Source organism: Lepisma saccharinum, chromosome 28 (genome assembly GCF_977018435.1).
Source record: "Lepisma saccharinum chromosome 28, izLepSacc3.1, whole genome shotgun sequence".
In the NCBI taxonomy this organism is placed as follows: Eukaryota; Metazoa; Arthropoda; class Insecta; order Zygentoma; family Lepismatidae; genus Lepisma; species Lepisma saccharinum.
In genome coordinates, this window is record NC_139256.1 from 13,970,190 (window position 1) to 13,991,073 (window position 20,884).

The following is a 20,884-nucleotide window of genomic DNA, read 5'->3' on the forward strand; positions in this document are numbered from 1 at the left end:
CTGTCAGATCTCCTCATTCCTTATTCTATCCCTTCTAGTCTTCCCCAATATGCTCCTTAAAAATTGGCACATAGAATGTGTTATATATGTATTACCTTCTTGCATTTAATAGGTACATCCCTGTTCCATATTAATCTTGGAACACTTTGATAAAGTTCACCACTCATTTGTCCTCTTCTGTTTACCTCCTCATCTATTCTTCCACTGCTCTCAATTTCCTATATATTTGAAGCTGTCCACTACCCTCAACTCTTCCGTGTCATCTTTATTCTTGGTTCATTTCTGGCTCCGTTTCTTGTTGTTAGCAGATAAAATAAGCAAACTGACACCAGCCTTTATACCGATACTTTTCCTGCATTTTGATTGTTCACGGGGTCTGCAAACATGCTGCGTGAATGGAATCTAATTATCGTGGAAGTTATGCAAAATTCAAGGTCAGCGGCGGTGCCAGGATTAATCATCTAGGGGTGCTGAGAGGGTGTGGAATGAAATTTAGGGGGTGCAACATTGAAAATAAAGAGAACATTAAATGTAAATCATACATCAATCAACTTTTAGTAGGCATCTATGAAAATATGCTAATGAAAGTGAAGAATACGAGTGGTTTGCTTAATTTTTGCCTGATTTTAGTACAATAACGACATTTCGAAATTTGAAAATAAGAGCTTGTTCAAGGGAGGCACAACTGGAGTATTTTTTGCCATGGAGAAGCAAGCAAGGCAAGGCATTTTTCCATGGAGAGGGGTCGATATATTGTCCCCCCTAATAGTGTTGCTCACTTCCTCTAAAAAAAAATTCTTCAGTTTGAAGTTACCATGTTCCTGCAACGCTCTTATAAATGACCATGACTGGAATGTACAATTTTAGATTGACATCCATTGTTTTAAGTCCACTTTATGCACATGCTAATCGGGACTTGACCTACTGTTTAAAGTGGGATTCGAACCACTATGTACCTCCACGAGGTATCACACCCGATATCCCTTTGATTACAAGTAATTGAGGTACAAACTTCACTTATTAATCAAATGTCAAATACGTTGTATAGATGACAACAACTGTTGAGTATTCAGTTTATGTGTGTTGTGTAAAAGAAAGAAATCACTTCTGTGCAACCTAAAGTTCTGTAATTTTAAAAAGAAAATAACACAATAAATACTAAATCATGCAGTCACTTTCATGTAATTATGAACTCACTTTTTTTTGGACTACTTCACTTTTCTGAAAATGTTCCGTTGCTTTATTACTCCTCTTTTTACATGTGTTCGTTTGACATAATACATAGCCTACCTTTCGCCTGCCCAGATGCTGTTGTGGTGTCATGACAAAACACTAAGTGTACAGCAACGCCATAGTTAAAAATTCTGTCTCCCCAACAATGAACTTGAACATTTCTTCATGAATTTTTGCCTCTTCGCAACAGTCTTGAAATGGTACGTCTACTAGAACAAGTTAACAAGAAACTTCCGTCACCAATTCAACTCGCGTTAAATAATTTCCCGAGAACGACCTGATGATACTCGAAAGCAACTGAATGTTTTGTTCCAATGCGACTTTAAGAAAACGAAGAATAATACATAGGCGAACAACAAAACTATGTATCAACAGTGCAAAGGAAAACATGCAATAACTGACACTGAGCTACATACATTTATAGAAAAACACATACATACTACTTGAAACACAAGAAGCATCAATTCTTAACAACAATTCTGAAGAAATAGAGACAAGGGCTGCTGATCTTTATAGACTCCCGACAGTATATGAAAATAAATGCAGAATCTCTGAGAGTAGGATCAATGCTTGCCCGTTGTAAATAATAACAGCAGTCTCACACCAGTACACATTCGGCCCTCAATATGACAACGGCATGACATAATATGACACTGTACGAGGCAATGTTTTCTGCAGACTATAGGTTTTGGATTGGGGGTGCTCCTCGCGCTCCCCTGGCCTCGTGCCCCTGTTCAAAGTGTGTATTTATTTGGATTTTGTCAATACATAACATGTAATTTAATATTCTGGTGTAAATGCTGAATATTTTATAGCAAAACTTTTGGTAATTTGATGCATGTAATTGGAGTGGAATACTTAATTACAAATATTAACCAACACTTCAGTCAACTTTTAACTAACTGATAAAAAAATTCAATTATTGGTGAGAATTAGTAGGAGTATCGGCATTGGTGATAATACAGGGCTGGTTAAGGAAATTTCCCCCCACACATTTTATTTGTCTATGCTGATCTATACAAGCATCCCCCTTTCTATCCCCAAACTCGAGCAAGCATCCCAAAAGCTGGAAATTTCCGCTTCGAGTATGGTATGGTTTCTGTTAAGTGTAAAAGACGTTATGTGCGTAGTAATGTGGTTTGTAGGAAAGTCAACCTTGAGCAAACACTTCTGCTTTTGCCACTGTTTTTTCAGATAACCCCAGACACAAAAAACCAAAGGATTCAAGTCAGGTGAACTGGGAAGCCGAGGTCCCGAGTCGGCCCTAGAGAGGGACAACTCTAGCACTTGTCCGAGGCTTCACTGCAAATAAATATAATTGTTTGTGTTTGTTACAAGTTTACAGGATTCTGGTGCTTCCAATTAAGCAACTAATAGGATTTTTTCTGACTTTGTGGATTGGTTTGACATTTGACATTAAAATATCCAAAAATTACTGAAAACACGATCTAAACCAGGTTTGGACAATCCATGTCCACTTGTGAAAACTGGAGAGTGCTCTGTACATCTCAAGCCATCTTGTCTCACTATCTCCCTCCCAGTATTGCCACTGTGTGTGTTATCAGTGCCTGTGCACATTTTTGCATCGAATGGAACGGTGTGTGGAGTGTGTCAAAATACTGCAATCTAAATTATTTTATAAGCACTATTATGTTTTTGTTTTGTCAATGTACGAGGGTCATCCAGAAAATAAAGACCGTTTGGTTATACAAAATGAAAAACAATATTTATTGGAAAAAAACAATTCTGTTACATACCTGAAGCTTCCTTCACTTCTCTACATAATCACCTCCTACAATTAGACATTTATCATATCTGGGCACGAGCTTCAGATTCCCATGTTATACTCTTCTGCCGCCAGTTCATTAAGCCAGGTGGTCACTGCATTCTCCAACTCTTCATTACTTCCAAAACGTTTACTGCCCAGAAACGCTTTCAGCTTGGGAAAAAGGAGGAAATCACTAGGAGCAAGGTCCAGACTATAGGGTGGATGATCAAAAATTTCCCATCCGAGTTGATCCAGCAATTCTTGAGTTGCACCAGCAGTGTGAGGGCGGGCATTGTCGTGCAGAAGCACAATTCCTCCAGAAAGCATTCCTCGCCTCCTGTTTTGGATGGCTCGCCATAGTTTTCTTAAGAGTCTCACAATAAGGATTTGCATTGATCGTAGTGCCTTTTGGCGGAAATGCGCGAGCGGTCTTTTGTTTGAATGCAGTGACCACCTGGCTTAATGATCTGCAGTGACGTGCAGTGACGTCGACACTTGGTTAGCAGTCAGTGGCGTGCTCAAGGGGGGGTTGGTGTGGGTCACACCCTTCCCCCTTTAGGGCCCAGTATTCCTACAAAAAAGAAGAATGCCAATAACAGAAAAAGATTGCAAAATTATGAATGAGTACTAGAAAAAAGTACACGTAACCCCCACCCACATTCGAAAATAAAAAACTATTTGATTTGACTCTAAGCCAGAGATCCTGGGTTCGAATCTCGGATTGGCCATGGGTATTCTTTGTGTGTGTCCCTTCATCAATTTTATCGTATCATCTTCGCTATTAGCCAAAAGTGGCGGAAAAGCGAAGTAAAATAAACCAAATCGAGCAATCAATCAATGATTTGATTTCATTTTTGTTACTTAGCGTCGCTTTTTTGTCACATTTGGTTAATTGCGAAGATGATACGATAAAATTAATGAAGGGACAAACACAAAGAACACCCATGCCCAGGTCGGAGTTCGAACCCGGAACTCCTGGTGTCACAGCGTGCTGTGATAACCACTCCCCCAAGGTTGGTTGATTTGGTGACAGGTAACAAAACACAACACACTTTTTTGTAGTTTCTTCAATGATATTCATTTGACTTTTTGAGTTCTGAGATACATTTTTCATTCCAAATTATTTCATTATTCCCTGCAACACATAGGACAAGAATGCGCACTCATCACGGGTTCGAATCCTGGCCTGGATTGTTCATATGACGTCCCTTCATCAATTTCATCATATCATCACTCAATCCTCATTTTCGCGATAACCAAATGTGGCAGAAAAGCGAAGTAAAATAAACCAAACCAACAACAGTATGAACACGCGTTCTCTTGCCCAAATAAATACATCCGTATTTATGACTGTTAGAGGCCAAGAGTAGTATATTTAAATAAAAAACACTACTAAAACGAGAGAGAGAGAGAGAGAGAGAGAGAGAGAGAGCCTGAGCACATATTTGTAATTTAATCATGATATATTCCATATTTGAAAAAGAAAAAAAGAAAGAAAGCATAACATTATTGTCTGCACATAACACGTTCCCATTTAATAAATAATAAAACTACATCCCATATTATACATACGTACATATTGTACCACGTATAAAAGGTTGTGTAAATACAAAGATATAAGTACTGCAGAAAATTTTACCCTGTGTTCTTTAGAGGATTTACAAAAACATTATGAGAAACCAATCCCCTATCTGTCCTATAGGAGATAGACTGGGTGACCTGAAAGCCTGGGCTTTCAACTATTGCAGCGGGGGGCGAGGGGGCAAGGGAGGTAGAGGTAGAAATCTTCCTTTTCCTTGGGCCGACCGTTTCTACCTGGAAACTGGTCAGGCGGTGGAAGAGCGAGCTAGGGTATCCAGCCAGTTTTGCCCGCGGATAACACCGATGGACGAGAAGCGCGTGGAAAAAAAGTGTTGCATATGAACTGTGGCTTTAACAAGACAATAAATATTGTGATTTGAATATAATTCGAGATGTGAGATTGATTGATCTATCTCTGCTAGACTAGCTACTCCTCAGTGCACGTCACTGATGATCTGGTGGCAGAAGAGTATAGCATGGGAATTCTAAAGTTCGTGCCCAGAAACGACAAATGTTTAAATGTAGGAGGTGATTATGTAGAGAAGTGAACGAAGCTTCAGGTATGTAACAGAATTGTTCTTTTCCAATAAATATTGTGTTTTTCATTTTGTATAACCATTTTCTGGATGGCCCTCGTAAGTGTTTTTCTCATAATGTGAAACCTTCAATGAAACCTGTATGATCTTAGTATCGTACCAGAGTGTATCTCTTTCTGTCACTTCTAAAGTATTGTCTCACTATACACAAAGAGAGAGATGTTGACGGAAGGAACACAAGGCAACTTGAGCAGGCCAGCGTGAAATGAAACTTCCAATTTTGTAAAGTTTCCAGAGCTAAACTCTAATAATAATAATTAATATGTATTCTCAAAAATATTTAAAAATACAAAATTTCCTGTACTTACGTTTAAGTGAGTATCTATTTTTTTTCCGAACAACGTTTTGAGAAACTACAGTTCCCTTCCTCATGCATTCAGCGAGGAGTCATCCTGAAGTCAATACAGGAAAGTGAAATGGCATGCGCCTTTTTTAATTTGAAATGGTTCTTTTAGACTGAGAAAGTTTTTTATCGTTGTGGTTTTAAACAGTCATGGGGATGGAAGTTTTAATAGTTTTAGCAAAATTTTCCAAATTCTTCCTTCACCGAAGTCATGCCGTATCTTTTTTCCTGGCTTTTGAAGAGATTTGACGTGGGTATGGAGTATTTCAGATAGCCTAAAAAAGAACCCGAGGAAGGGAACAGTAGTTTCCCGAAACGTCGTTCGGAAAAAATAGATACTCACCTAGGTACAGGAAGTTTTGTATTTTTAAATATTTTTGAGAATATGTATTAATCTGAACAAGTGAGTAATTCACACAACCATAAGTTATGAATTTAAACTCTATAATATTTAAAAAGTACATTTTAGCATCCAAGAATTTACCTTTAAAAAATATTTAAAACTCTTGGGCAATTTGCAACATTGATGAATGATAAATAAATAATGGGCATAGTGATACACCCACAGAGCCACCTTGGTGACCAAGGGCATTGAGTGGTTCTTACCACCTGGAACTCCAGATTGAAGTCCTGGCTTGAGCATTAAGTGTCCATCAACTCATCCATTATACGAACTTGGAACCTTTGTATTTTTAGTGACTTTTGCTAACCCACTCAGCCAGAGAGCCCAGCGAAAAGATATGTAAAAAACACAGGTCAACTTTGAATTACTAGATATTGACATTTCCACTTAACTCCCTCCCTCCAATTTCCCTGTAAGACTACCTGAAAAAATTAGAGAAATATGACCAATGGAAATAATGCAGAATTTATTTTGCAAATTTGAATTATGTAAATGGGTGACTCCCCGATGGAGTAGTGGTAATGCCATCACCAAGGGGCAGCAGGTTCAATACCCGGTGGAGGCACATAGTGGTTCAGATCCCACTTTAAACTATAGGTCCAGTCCGGATTATCCTATCTGTGCATAAAGTGGAATTAAAATTATATAAATGTATTGCTTTCTCCCAATTTTAGTATGAGAAATTTCTTTCATTCCTAAATATTATACCCCATGTCGACAGCCATCCACTAACTATTGTGCCGTTGATGTTGTGAATATGGATGCTTTTTCAATTTGAGTGTGTGCGTGCCCATCTTACAACACTACTCTGACTTGTTTGCTCTGAGTTGCAGATGTGCATAGAAAAGTATTATTTCACATTTAAGATCATTTGCCCAGGCCTATTCTAAAGTACTACATAAAACTCATGTTCAAATATTTTAGCAATGTGCATGTGCATTCAATTATAGAATATTTTATATGATACATATACCTAAATATATGCAGTATCAAAATTCAATGAAAAGTAAAAGATAATAATGTAAGAAAATGGTATTGGATATTTATTATTAAAGATAGATAAAAGGAATCAAAAGAAGGGAATTGTAAAACTAAAAATTATACTTTTTTTCTATGGTGGTACTGAAAATCATAATTTTGGAACAGGCTTTTTCATAAATAATAGAATTATCTCGGCTCTTAAAACAGTAGAATTTATTAATGATAGGATATCATATGCAGTTTTACAGGGTAGGTGGTGTAAAATTATTTTAATAAACATACATGCACCAACGGAAGATAAAGATGATAATACTAAAGATGATTTTTATGCAGAGTTAGAACAGATCTTTGATAAATTTTCTCAGTATGATATGAAAATTCTGTTAGGTGACTGTAATGCACAGATTGGCAAAGAAGAGACATTTAAACCCACGATTGGTAAAGAAAGTCTTCATGAATTAAGTAATGATAATGGTATAAGATTGATTACTTTTGCAACCTCAAAGAATTTAATTGTGAAAAGTACCACTTTTAAACATAAAGATATCCATAAATATACCTGGTCTTCTCCAGATGGTAAAACTCATAATCAGATAGATCATATTCTCATTGATAAGAGGAGGCATACTAGTATAATTGACGTTCGTACACATAGAGGTGCTGACTGTGCCAGTGACCATTATTTAGTAATTGCTAAATTAAGACAAAGACTCTCAGTGATAAATCATAAGCAACAAAATCTAAAAGTTATAAAATTTGATACAGGAAAGTTTGCTGATGAAAGAATTAAGAAAGATTACCAAATTAAACTGTCAAATAGATTTGATGTTTTCCAGGATTTAAATGATGATGAAAATATAAATGAAACAGACGTAAATAAGAATTGGGAGCACATACGTAATGCAATAGAATCAGCAGCTAAAGAAAGTATAGGATACCATAAACCAAGAAAAAGTAAGCCATGGTTTGATAATGAATGTCATAATCTAATAGAAATAAGAAATCAGGCTAGACTTAGGTGGTTAAATAACTCTGATGATACAAATCTAAGCAATTATAATAGAATAAAGCGAGAAGTTAACCGCACGTTTAGAAGTAAAAAAAGAGATTACTTGAAAAGCAAAATTAACGAAATTGAAACAAACAGCAAAAATAAAAATATCAGAGATTTATATAAAGGTGTAAATGAGTTTAGAAAGGGGTGGCAACCTAAAGTAAACTTGATAAAAGATAAAGACGGTGATTTTCTAGCCGACCAAACGATATTCTAAATAGATGGAAGAACTACTTTAATGACCTCTTAAATGTTCATGTAGGAGATAAATCAGAAGTAAATGAAGTACACACAGCAGAACCTTTAGTTCCAGAACCTAACTTGACTGAAGTTAAAGATGCTATTAAAAGGCTAAAGAATAACAAAGCACCTGGCATTGATTTAATACCAGCTGAGTTAATTAAATATGGTGGAAATTCATTAATATGTCAAATTCATAAATTAATTTGTTTAATATGGAATAAAGAAGAAATCCCTCAACAGTGGAAGGAATCCATAATTGTTCCTGTGTTTAAAAAAGGTGATAAAATGAACTGCAGTAATTACCGTGGAATTTCTCTACTCTCAACAACATACAAAATATTGTCTAACATTCTTTTAACAAGACTAACCCCATATGCTAATGAAATCATAGGTGATTATCAATGTGGATTTAAACGTAACAGATCAACTACAGATCACATTTTTCACATCAGACAGACACTTGAAAAAAGTGGGAATATAATCAAAATGTCCATCAGCTATTCATTGATCTCAAAAAAGCATATGATTCGGTCAAAAGAGATAAATTATATAATATATTAGTAGAGTTTGGAATACCTAAGAAGCTTGTTAGTATGATAAAAATATGCACCAGTGAAACAGAAAGTAAAATTCGTGTGGGTAATAATGTGTCTGACAAATTTACAATTCATGATGGGTTAAAACAAGGAGATGCATTATCTCCATTGCTCTTTAATTTTGCCTTAGAATATGCTGTAAGGAAGGTAAGAGAAACTAAAGAAGGACTAAAATTAAATGGTGTGACTCAGTTGTTAGCATATGCAGATGATGTAGACTTACTGGGGGATGATGTGAATACAATTAAGAATAATGCTAAAATATTTTTCAAAACTGCTAAAGAGATAGGTTTGGAAGTTAACAAAGAGAAAACTAAATATATGCTTACAGGCCGAAACCAAGTGTTAGGTAATAATCAAAATCTAATTATTGATAACAACTCGTTTGAACCAGTTTCCAAATTCAAATACTTAGGAGTAATATTAACAAATGAAAATTATATTAAAGAGGAAATAAAAAGTAGGCTTAATTCAGGAAATGCATGTTACTTCTCTCTTCATAAACTTTTGTCTTCTCGTTTAATATCTAAGAAACTAAAAGTTAAAATATACAAAACAGTAATTTTGCCTGTAGTATTATATGGGTGTGAAACTTGGTCCCTTACATTGAAAGAGGAAAATAAATTGAGAGTATTTGAAAATAAGATCCTTAGGAAAATATTTGGACCTAAAAGGGATGAGGAGACAGGTGAGTGGAGAAGGTTACATAATTTGTACTCATGTCCAGATATTATTAGAATAATTAAATCAAGAAGACTTAGGTGGGCAGGCCATGTGGCACGAATGGGAGAGGAAAGAGGAGTTTACAGGATTCTTGTTGGGAAACCAGATGGTAAGAGACCTGTAGGAAGGCCAAGACGAAGATGGAGGGACAACGTTGAGATGGACCTAAAGGAAATCGGTAGGGATGGGAAAGAGTATATAGATCTTGCTCAAGATAGGGACAGATGGAAGGCCTGTGTTGCTGCAGCCATGAACCTTCGGGTTTAAGAAGGCTAGAGAGTTAGAGTTAGTTAGATAGATAAAATAATAATTTGTGATTGAACACACTCAGCTGTGTAATCAAATAATGAGCATCACATCGGGAAAAAACATTATTTATTGTTTCCAACGTAACATGTTCTGTTTATTGCCCTTAGGTAATAATACACAATATGTAAATTGTTTGTTTGTTGTAATCAGGTTTACACATATACTTCAGACTAAGAATAAAGATGTCTGATATTTTTAGACCTCTAAAAAGATCTTGGTTATAAGCCTAGTTATATTGTATGGCCGTGGTGGGTGGCCCTGGTAGAAGCCCACCTCGACCAGTCCATTGATCACCATATCTTCGCGTTAGATGCCGTCGCACAGTTTCAGCAAAATATGCAGGTCTGCCATCAAATATAAAGGACATGAGTGGCGGATCCCAACAATACATTCCCAATTATCTCGAAAATGGTTCATATGCAGTCCCATCTTTGCGGAGACATTTTTGCTTTGCACACACATACTCCCTCTTTCTCTCCTGTCTTTGCCTGCTCCAATTGGAAATTTCTAGGTGAGGAAATGCTTATTTGAGTCTGGGGATAGGGTGAGGCCATACAATGAAGCAGTTGGGAGGAAGGGGGATGCAGGACTATCCTAATCAGAGGTACGTTATACACAAATGTCCTTAACTAAAGGATAACATCACTAGTGAACGGAAATATAGGTAAATATATTTTTTTTCTGTGATAAGATAGAGACCCTCGTTTTGCCAAAATTCTGATCATAGCCTTATATGTCAACATAGCAAATTTTATTTTACATAAACACATATTTTCCAGTTTTTCGTATGTAAATACATATTTTGCGAATTTTCATAAAATTGACTTCAGCTACCTCGAAATCCCCCAAAGAAAAATGTTTATTCTCCACACCTCTTTCATATCAAGAGTGTTAGGTTTGTTTTGTCTTTAAACACGCTCGCTGGCAGACTTCTGGCACCTCGCCTACGATCCTAGGTTTTCAAACTGTGCCAAATTGCACGTGTTTTGGAAGGTGAAGTAGAGGAAGAGGAAGCTTTGGAAAAGTTCAGCGTTAGTGACATTTCGTGCTTCAAATATGCAAGAATTGTTTCTTGCGACGTGGAGCGATCTTTCTCACAATATAAGATGCTTTTTAGAGATAATCGTCACAGATTTACAATGGAGAATTTGGAAAAACAAACTATGGTGATCCACTGCAACTCTTCCAAAAAATAGCTCGCTAAGAGGTAAGCATTTAGAAACTGATTTCAGGTGTTTAAAATGCATGTAATATTTTGTTTTTCTTACCTAATGATTTTTATTTTTGTCACACATTTTCCTGTTTTTATCACATATTTTCAACATTTATGACAAACAAAAAAAATTCTGAGTTTTTTAGCACAAAAAGTTCCGTTCCATCACGCACTTCGACCACTACTTATATAAATATATTGTGGGGGGAGGATGTGTGTGTGTTTATTTTGTGTCGCTTTTCTGCCACTTGTGGCTAATTTCAACGATGAGGATGAAGAATATAACTAACTAACTAACTCTCTAGCCTTCTTAAACCCGAAGGCTTATGACTGCAGCAACACAAGCCTTTCACCTGTCCCTATCCTGGGCAAGATCAATCCAATCTTTTACATCCTATCCCTCCATCTTCGTCTTGGCCTTCCTGCAGGTCTCTTACCATCAAGTTTCCCAACAATAATCCTGTAAACTCTTCTTGCCTCTCCCATTCGTGCCTCATGGTCTGTCCACCTAAGTCTTCTTGATTTAATCATTCTAATGATATCTGGACATGAATACAAATTGTGCACTTCTACATTATGTATGTAACCTTCTCCACTCACCTGTCTTCTCATCCCTTTTAGGTCCAAATATTTTGCTAAGGATTTTATTTTCAAATATTCTTAATTTAAGTTCCTCTTTTAATGTAAGGGACCAAGTTTCACATCCATATAAATACTACAGGCAAATTTACTGTTTTGTATATTTTAACTTTTAGTTTCTTAGATATTATACGAGAAGATAAAAGTTTATGAAGGTAAAAGTATTCCCTGAATTAAGTCTGTTTTTATATTTTCTCTTTAATATTATCTTTAGGATGAAACATAGAAACCTCCACAATTTACCTCCCATAGTGAGATTTTGAGTCTACCACTGAACGCCTGGGAGGGTGCAATTTAGTATTTAGAGGGGTGTAAGGGGCATTAAGAGCCCAAATGAACAAAAAGTGGACCTCTGAAAAATTTTAGGGGGCGTGAGGAAGTTTTGGGGGAGTGTTGGGTGTGTGCGGATAAATCGCTGCCATTGAACACACTCCCTTCATGCCCTCGCTTTTTTTCTAAGCATTTTGCTCCCTCTACAAAATATTCTTTATTACTAGATAGCATTTTCCTAATGTGGCTGCAGAAAAAGAGAACAACCTTAATGATGTGTATGACGGCCGTAACTTGTGAAATTGAAAGCTGGGCAAAATAATAGTTTGCTTGTCGAGAATCCATTATTTGCAATCTTCTCACCTGGTAATTATCCTCGCAGCGACCAGTTTTTCCATCTGGGTCATGAATGGCCGCCCGAGGGAGATGGGAGAAATCGTGCGTCCAGATATAAAACCTTCTGGAAGTGTCTTGGGCACAGATTTATTCCGGTTGTTTCTCTTTTCCTGGCCCTTGACCTTTGATGCATTGGAGAATGCACCAGTTGGCAATTCGTGAGAACTGATTGTATTGAGGCCAGCTACATCCTTCAGTTTTTCTGCTTTGAAATCCAAACTCTTTTTAGTTCTTACAAACTCCACCTTGACACCACCCAAAATTATGATATTACTTCGTTTATTTTACTTAGATTTTTGCCACTTTTCGCTAATTGCGAAGATGTGATGAAATTGATGAAGGAACACTCATAAAGAACATTCATGCGCAATCCGGGATTCGAACCCGTGACCTCTGGCGTCCTGCTAACCAATCCGCCACAGAGACCCAAATCTCCATTCTCGGTGCATATAGCCGCGGTACCCACGACCCCCCGCAACATTGTCATTATGTTACAGATAATTATTCTTTAACATTGAAAAAAGAACTCCAAATTATAATTTGCATGCAGATTACAATAAGTTTTAATCTTTACAAGCTACTGTATTTGTTGGCATACAGAAGAAGTTGAATAAAAACATAATAATGTGTCTCTTGCAGGGGCGTATATTCTAGGCTAGCTAGGCTATTTGCGAAGCCTGAAGTCTAGAGAATAAAATACAGGAGGAACATCGATCAAAAATTGTAAATAAATTATTCATATCAGTGAAATGATAATGGTGATTCTGAAGTTGGCAATATGATTTCTTGTGAGTTGGTAACCTTATTTCCTATGAGTTGGCAACCTTATTTCCTATGAGTTGGCAACCTTATTTCCTATGAGTTGGCAACCTGATTTCGTATGAGTTGGCAACCTTATTTCTTATGAGTTGGCAACCTTATTTCCTATGAATTGGTAACCTTATTTCCTATGAGTTGGCAACCTTATTTCCTATGAGTTGGCAACCTTATTTCCTATGAGTTGGCAACCTGATTTCGTATGAGTTGGCAACCTTATTTCCTATGAGTTGGCAACCTGATTTCCTATGAGTTGGCAACCTTATTTCGTATGAGTTGGCAACCTTATTTCCTATGAGTTGGCAACCTTATTTCCTATGAGTTGGCAACCTTATTTCCTATGAGTTGGCAACCTGATTTCGTATGAGTTGGCAACCTGATTTCCTATGAGTTGGCAACCTGATTTCCTTTGAATTGGCAAACTTATTTCTATTCGTAGCCTAGGACCACGTGACATAGTGAGATATCCCAGATGTTCGACTTAGCATGTATGCACTAGTGTCCGCGGATTTTTTTTTCGGATGAGAATGGGATTCTAAAGGTAGATATTATAGATATCTGCGTTCTAAAAGGGGTGGGACAGGGTACACAAAATATTTCGTAATAATAAAGTAGTAGCTACCTACTTTCAAACGTTTTCGTTAACCAATGTATGTATGTCAGACAAGTTTTCAGGGGGGGACTTCCCGAAGTAGCCCTCCTCCACCCGCATACATGCGAGGGTGTGCGCTTAAGAGCTGGTGCCTTAAATATAAACCAGGACGTCTTTTGTTTCGAATGTACCGATTACCCGTTTTTCTTTTACGTGTATGTTATTACATGTATTTTAATAACTTTGAACATTGTTTGGTTTATGTATTTTGATTACAGGACTTGTTCTGGAAGCCAGAACAGGCCTTGTTTACATAGCCTACTGCTTTCCCTGAGGTAATAGCAGAACTTCCTATTGAAGTTAGCTCGTCTCCGTAGAAGTAGTTAACACATTGCAGGGAACCGGGCAATTCAGGATATATGTTTCCCATATTTATTGTTGCTGACTGCAGGCACGTATCCAGAGGGGGGGCTTAGGGGGCTCGAGTCCCCCCGAAAGTTTTAGGTTTACACTAAAATGAGGTTTTTGGTTTCTTGTGGTGTGAAATAAAATAATGTGACAATAATTTAAGGAGAGAAATAATTATCGAGGCAAGACGGAGAATGTTCCGTAACCCTGTTATTGATAATAGCACGTATCCAAGATGAGGCACAGGGGGCTCGACCCTCTCCCCAGGAAATTTTTCAGTTTAAGTTAGATAAAATTAGGTTTTTGGCTTCTTGAATAATGTGAAAATAATTTAAGGAGAGAAATAATTATCGAGGCAAGACGGAGAATATTTTATACCCCCTGTTATTGTTAATAGCACGTATCGAAGGTGGGCATGAGGTGGCTCGAGGACCCCTCAGAAAATTTTTCAATTTACACTAGATAAAATTAGATTTTTGGCGTCTTGAATAATGTGATTTATAAATCTGAGAGAAATAATTATCGAGACAAGACGGAGACTGTTCTATAACCCTATTAATGTTAATAGCACACATCCAAGGTGGGAATCAGGAGGCTCGAGCCCCCCTTCAGGAAATGTTTCTGTTTACAGTCCGAGAATTTCATGGTATAAAAAAATACTTTTGTTTAAGCCTACTGGATTCGAAACACATTCAAACACTTAACTACCATAAAGAGACAGCCGAAAATTTTATGAATGTCAAGAAGAGAAAGCAAGAAAACGTTGCATATGTAGACATTTTAGACGGAAATTGCAGGCTCTACCAGGACCCGAATCAGGGCTCTACCAACTGAGCCACCTAGCCTTCTTTGACTTCAACCGATTTTTCGTTAAAATGTCTACATAGTACATGTCCTGTGTATATCAAATCGTAAGGTGTTGCCTGTATAGTGAACAAGCACAGAAAATATAGGACAGAGAAGAAAACTGAGGAGCATTCCCACCGGTTGAGGAGAATTTTTTTTCTTCTGTGGTCAACAAGAGCTACTATTTCGAGGTGACAATGACAGTGGCTTAATACGGGAGATTTCACACCGTGTCGCCTGAGGATTTCACAATTCGAAATTAGGTTTGTGAGGACTTTTGTGTCGCTACGGTGTGAAACGTTGCTGTTGATTGGCCCATTGCAAAGGACATGTATCGCCTTTTCCTTCGGTCTGAAACCTTCCTAAGTCTTCAAAATCGAAGTCACAAGGATGGAAAATTAGGGCCTTGTTAAGGTTAGGTGTGAAGGCAGGCAGACAGCACCGCAAAGGATCATATCCAAAACTGCAGGAAGAACGCATCTTACTTCAATCTCCAATACGGAATGATAAAAACTTCTGGTGAGTTGATTTTTAAAAATGTGTCCGAGATAAAGAGTGGCATGCCCAGGATTTTCAGAAGGGAGAGGGGTTACGCATACTATTTTTGGTGGTCAGTCCTGATTTTGCCAATTTTTTCCTGTCTTTGACGTTCTTCTTTTTTTAAAGAAAAGGAATACTGGATCAAATGGGGTTATGACCTCACCAACCCTCCCTTGGGCACGTCACTGGAGATAAATGAATAAGCATTTGATCATACTGGGAGACGAAACATTAGATGTGTTGGGAACGAAAGGTTTCATTGTGCATAGATTGTTTCGTGATCCAGCTGTATTCGAGAAGACTTCCTTTGTTTCATGCCGATATATGACAAGACAGCGGAAGCTGTGACAGTCATTTTTGAACACTTTGTGAATGCTAAGGCCTGAATCTGAACAATTTGGTAAGTTTTTGATCATGTGCATAAAGTTATTCCACCACAAAGCATATTTATTGCCTTTACTTTTTGATTTACCCTCGTACATACATACATACACAAAATGATAATAAAGTTATTACAATTAAGTATAGTTCTTTCAGGAGGATGCAATGTGGATTGATGCCTTTAGGCGGTTCTGTACCTGCTAAATTTTGAGGGAGTACACTCTACCCCTGTACCCTTCTTTACATACAATTCACTCGCAGGCACAGGCGTAACAAGTGGTGGGCAACCGCCCGGGGCCTCGAGCTCCTTGTGAATTGATACACAAGCAAATTGTAATACACAGAAGTGAGAATATAGATGGAAAAGGCTAATTTTTGTTGGCGATAGAACTATATTCTATTTCTATCCAGTTATAAATTCTAGTGAAACGTTACAATTTGACTGAATACGTCAAACATTTAATCTTTTAAATAAACCGGGAGGTGGCAGTCTGATTTTAGAAGCCTCGCCGCTGTAAATAATCTACGAATAAAATAATTTCTTGTTGGAATCTGTGCTTGTTTGTGTTATGCATTTTAATGAAACTCGGAAATGATCGTTTACGCTTGCATTAGGCCAGAGGTTCCCAAACGTTTTCGTTTCACGGCGCTCGTAGTGTGTCATGATCTATCGGTGGCGAACAAAGTCAGAATGTAGGCCTATATAATACTTGCAACGCTCAGCTAGTGTGGCTAGGTTGCTTATCTTAAGTTAAAAAATAAACACACATTTCAAATTCAGAAACATTTTATGTGTAAAAAGTACTAATAAGCATAAATATTTGGAACGATCTTATCATTGACTTACAAGTAAGTGTAATTTCAGTGAACATATTGGAACATTTTGAGAAACTCTGCATTAAGCAACAAATGCACGCTGTCACATCATGAACTGGACGGATTAGAGTTACTGTTAAAACAAAACTTAGACACAGAAACCAGATCGAGATAAGTCAATCTGTTAACAGAAAACGTGAAGTAAGTCAGAGATTCATTCAACTGGCAACAGATGACAGTTGAAGTTCTAGTGATAAAGGAAACGAGTCCGTGTCGCTTGCGCGGAGTCATTTGCGCTGAGGCTTCTTATCGGTTCATTTCCGCCGCGACTTATGTCAAGACCCATAATCCGGAGTGTCATTACCGGCGCGCGCAGCTGTGTTTATGACGTTTATCTTCGATCGAAAAGGAAGGTGATTGGTAAATGAATGTAAGATGAAAGTATATATAAGGGATCTATAATATTAGGTTAGTCAAAAAGTAAATGCAATGTTTTTATTTTCTTCCGTATGTTGGCTGTACAGCTTTCTGCGCTCGCAAGCCGATAGATAGTACCGTTGTCTTCGCCTGTGGCAGGTTACAGCGTCATCACTTCAGTTCGCTCTGCAGTGTTGCCAAGTAAACATGGCTGCGCCACTGTTCGTGTGCACCACAGAAGAACAGCGTTCTGTAATCCGTTTTTTGTGCTCTGAAGGTGTACCAGGAGCTGAAATCCATAGAAGACTTTCAGCACAACACGGTGATAATGTTTTACCGCTGCGAAGTGTTTACCAGTGGATGAAAAGTTCAAAAGCGGTCAACCAAATGTGAAGAACGAGGAAAGAGCAAGTCGTCCAGCCACATCCACTACTGATGACAACATTGAGCAAGTCCGTGAGCTGGTTCTGAATAACCGACGAGTGACTGTTGATGAAGTGGCAAACCATATGCACTTTAGTCATGGTTCTGCATATGAAATTATCCATAACAGGCTCAACTTTCATAAAGTCTGTTCGAGATGGGTCCCTAAAGAACTCACTGACGAGAACAAGCGAAATCGTGTGAGAATCTGTCAGCAATTATTGGACCGACATGCTAACGAAGGTGAAGCCTTTTTGAAACTAATCATCACTGGAGATGAAACATGAATCCATCACTTCGAACCTGAGAGCAAACGCCAGAGCATGGAATGGAAACACCCTGAATCTCCAGTGAAAAAGAAAGTCAAGCGTCAACACTCTGCAGGAAAAGTGATGCTCACACTTTTTTGGGACTCAGAAGAGGTAATTATGGAACATTATGTGTAAAAGGGGACAACAATAAACAGTGAACGATACAGTGATATGCTTTCGAACAAGTTGAAGCCTGCAATTCGAAGCAAACGACGAGGTCGATTGTCGGAAGGCATTCTTTTGTTGCATGACAACGCGCGTCCCCATACCGCCGTCAACACCGCTCAAACTCTTCAGAATCTGGGCTTCGAGGTGTTAGAGCATCCTGCATACAGTCCCGATCTCGCCCCGTCGGATTACCATCTGTTCGGTCCACTTAAAGATGCTTTAAGAGGCCATCGATTCGACACAGATCAACAGGTGAAGGAAGCGGTGCATACGTGGCTTGCTGCTCAACCGAAAACCTTTGTTTCTCAGGGTATCGGAAAGCTTGTGGAACGTTGGACCAAGTTTATTGAAGTGCAGGGGGACTATGTTGGAAAATTATATCATTGTAAGTTTTCTATTGTTGCTGTGAAAATTTTAAAAAAATGATTGCATTTACTTTTTGACTGACCTAATACATTGGGAAATTAGTATTTATGTAAAACTGAGACTTGTAATACATCGAAATGGACAAATGTGTTGAATGTGTTCTTTCAAAGTACAGAAGCTCAGGCGATCTTCGAGGATGCCTTCGAGCATTTGCATATCTACAAGAATTAAAATAACGTTTGTACTTTTCTTGTGCAAGTGTATCGAAATATTGTGTTTATATATACGTAGCTATTACTTATATAATGTTTGCCAAAAATAACATAACAAGTGTACATTTACGTAGTACTTGTAGAATACTTGCAATATTTTAACAATACTGTATTTACAATGCTTTTTTGACGATTAACGATAAATGATTAATAGTTAATAGGCTGATGCTGATTTATGTCTTTGTGTTGTGGAATAAAATTGATACAAGTAATCCTGTGTAACGTCTTTTGAAATAAGTATATAAAGTCATATTTGACTCTGTGGATAGGTTTAACATTTCAGTGTAAACACAGCTGTGCAACGTCATAAACACACGTTTGATTTTATGTTTTAAGTCCACTTTATGCACTATGCACCATGTGCCCATAAACACACGTGCGCGCGGCGGTGATGACACTCTGGATTGTGGGAAAAACAGCCGTGGAAGGTCTTGACATATGCCTCGGCGCAAATGACTCCGCGCAAACGACACGACACCAAGGAAACAGCTGTTGTGTTGATCAGCAGAGTGCTGTGAGTCAGACTCTTTGCTTATTATAAAAAAAGTGACTTACACCACTGCAACTTAACCCGTCCAACTGTAACAAGCGATTCGTAGCATTTCAGTAATTTTTATTATTATTTAAATTTGATAGTATTTTTCTAACATATGCCTGAAGATTTTGTATCAATTCACATTGCTCACAGGTACCATTATACTATTTTGCTTCCAAAAGTGGCGTCTTGTTCCTCAAGTCCGGTGACAATGCACCATGATGCAGTGAGGTAATCATATATTTCCTTTCCTTTCGCTGGATTGACTAGTCATTGAAGAACCACACTTACTGCCTGTTTCCTGCTTCACAGACAATACCACTCGCCAGCCTTCACCGTGACTGGGTAAACTTTCATTGTAAACAGACACCATTCGTCCTACAAGACCATAATCCGTCTTCACTCCAGTTCATTCGCCGACGAAGGAATAAGTTACCGCATAGGAAGCTGTAAAAAAAAATGAAGTTTTAATTTCAGTTAATGGGCAATACTCTCGTAAAAATGCTTCCTCAACATCTCCGGGAGTTACTCAGTTGTTAACTTTCAAGATTTCAACATCCGTGTTTGTTGTGCCAGCTGACATCACAACTCAACATCAGAAAGTCAAGTTCAACAACATTTCCGGCTGGCTTTCTCCTCGCAGTGCGTCGTCACAGTGTCTTGGCAGAAAGATGTTCGGGGTGGGTTCAAGTTGCCCGTTCCTGGTAAGCGCAACAATGGCGCAGGATGTTACAAGGTGACACCGTGTGTTTATCACAATCTTCCTTCGAGTGTATGAGAGTTTTCCGATATCTTCTCTCCCTTTGCGTATGTTGTTTCCGTACATCTTTTTTTTTTTATTCTTTGTTGTCTTCGACACCCGTGAACGTTTCCTATTTGGCGTCAAAACACTGCCGAAACTCTTATCAATTCCGGGTGAAGAGTTTGAATCGACATTCAAACCTGAATTCGAATCTTGGATTCGTTATCCGAACCACAGATCCTTGATCCGATGTCAAAATCCTGATTCGTTATCCGAATCACGGATCCTGAATCCGGTGTCCGAATCATGAATCTTGGGTTCGTTATCCGAACTACGGATTATGGATCCAATATCCGAATTTTCAAAAAATAAGATCTGCCTAGTTATATTCAGGAAAAGGCAGTGCCGGATCTACAAGTCTTGCCCCCCCCCGCAAAATATTACCAAAGGCCCCCTCTACCTACACCCACACACACACAACCAACTCAATTTTTTTTAAGTGGGAAGGGGGTTAAGTGATATATATAGTATACTGTGTTCTCACACCTACAAAATGATTTATTTGTTACAATCATACAGTCATAACTTTTTCCTGCTTAAAGATAGGTTAAAGAAATCTTCACCCCCTGCATATCTCGTGAAATTCTAGCCTGATTTGATTCTAGTCTGACTGCCACGCGGGAAATCTGGTATTGGAGATCTAAGATCGGAATTTTTCTGGCTTTGTCCCCGTATAGAGCGGCTATAGGGCCCACCCAGCCTCAAATCAAATGGTATCGGGGTGGAGGGGTAAACACGGCCGCAGAGTGGTGCTGGTCACGTCACATCCAAGTTGGCCGACATCGAAAATATATGGGACCCTACCCCCCACATTCCCCAAATGTGCCTTCATGGCACGGTGCT